General features: G+C 41.0%; 1 long non-coding RNA gene across 1 annotated transcript; it reads right to left on the bottom strand.

Annotated features, from left to right (window-relative positions):
• Positions 1-59: 59 nt before the first annotated feature.
• LOC111668123 (uncharacterized) lies at positions 60-1406 on the bottom strand. The gene is made up of 4 exons (XR_015438139.1): positions 1278-1406; positions 911-994; positions 610-695; positions 60-264 (listed from the first exon to the last, which is right to left on the bottom strand). It is a non-coding gene; the product is annotated as an uncharacterized LOC111668123 (long non-coding RNA).
• Positions 1407-1655: the final 249 nt, after the last annotated feature.

Below are 1655 nucleotides of genomic sequence, written 5' to 3'. Positions count from 1 at the left end.
ATGTAGTGGTGATTCCAGCCACTATGCACTGTATCGTAGGTGACATTCACAAGTGTGTTTCTGTTGTAGCACATACCACTGAGTGTCTGGCTCTTCATGCTGGGAAGACCCTTCTGTCTGCGCTCTCTGTCCCTCTCTCTTTCACTCCTGTCTTGAGAGCGCGAGCGAGATCTCCAGCGCTGTTCTCTGGAGCGAGAATGAGAGCGTCGATGCCTTGACCTTCTTGAGCGGGACGAAGATCTTGATCTTCTCCTCCTGGGAGATCTAACACACACACACACACACAAACACCCACACACACACACAATCAGCTAAGCATGGTGTCACTCAGTAGTGAGTTATCTTTTTCAGCATTAGCTGAATAGGTAGATGACAACATGAACACAGAGTTCTGGGAGTCCATGACAGCAGCTGCGTGTCAGTGCCTGTTTTGCGCCTAATTGCTCCAAGCTTTCTGATGTGTAATTATTTCTTAGCCCGATGTAACATAAACAACAGTTTCAAAATGCACTTTGGCAAGTGTAACGTGCCCCAATAAAAACGGGACTGCATTAGAAAAGATGCAACTGAAATCTTCTACAATCATCTATGATGAGGACAGCCTCTTACCTGGAACCAGATCTGGATCTTGATCTCCTGCCATAGCCTCTGTGTCTACCCTCTCGCCTCATATTTGGGTCTTCTCTTAAATTTCCCTATTACAATAACAACATAACAATTTTATTTTTCCCAAATTAATGAGCAGAGGATTAGTCTATTAGATTAGATTAGTAAGAAAAACTGCTGTGAAAAACTTTTGACATTCAAATGCAAATGGATGACACTCTAGCTGGAAGCTAGAAGCTGAAAGTCTCTCTTTCACTGGAGAGACATTCAATCAGGTTAATCTAAATTCGGTTTGAAGATTTACCCGTGAATGTGAATAAGCCTCATTTATGGAGTGGCATCCATCTGGTATCATATGATGTTCACCATGACTCATTCCTCCACTGTGCTACAGGATGACAAAGGGACAGCCACAGAATAAAGTTAAAAATCATACACCACAGGGACACTGACCACAGTACAGCCAAACTAAAGCTTGTAGGTCCACACGGGTCATCCTCTACGCAACCAAAACATAAAACTGTAACGTTTGTGGTTTGACAACTCATGGGACAAAGGATGAAAAGAGTAACTTAATTTGCTTCAAACAATTTGTGGACAGCATGCTGTATTATACTTGAGCGTATTTGAAAGTTAGTAGAGTTATTATATAAACAGTTATAACTGGATACCTCTATACCACCAGTCTGTCCCATCATATGTGGATGAACATTCTCTGCGTTGGGCATCTGACCAGGGAAGTGGTTAAACACATTTTCAGGAATGCATCTGTCATGATAAAATATACAAACAGTGAGAGACTGGGTGTTACAAACCTACATGCAGCCTACCTAAGTGCAGATAAGACTAATAACATTTATAACATCTGCATTCATTGGGGGCTAGGGCATTGTAATATAACTGAGAGATCAATAATATTCTTATCGTCACTGTGCTTTTAATGTTGTGACAAGTCAATATCTGCATAACACAGCTATTATCACTGACTGATGTGTCACTGGTTATATGCACATTGTAAATGTGTACTTAAGATCTAGAAAAAAAAAAAA

The sequence above is a fragment of the Seriola lalandi genome, unplaced genomic scaffold (assembly GCF_002814215.2).
Source record: "Seriola lalandi dorsalis isolate HSWRI2012SDOR001 ecotype SW California unplaced genomic scaffold, Sedor1 jcf7180002003880, whole genome shotgun sequence".
In the NCBI taxonomy this organism is placed as follows: domain Eukaryota; kingdom Metazoa; phylum Chordata; class Actinopteri; order Carangiformes; family Carangidae; genus Seriola; species Seriola lalandi.
This window is presented reverse-complemented; position numbering and strand designations above follow the sequence as displayed.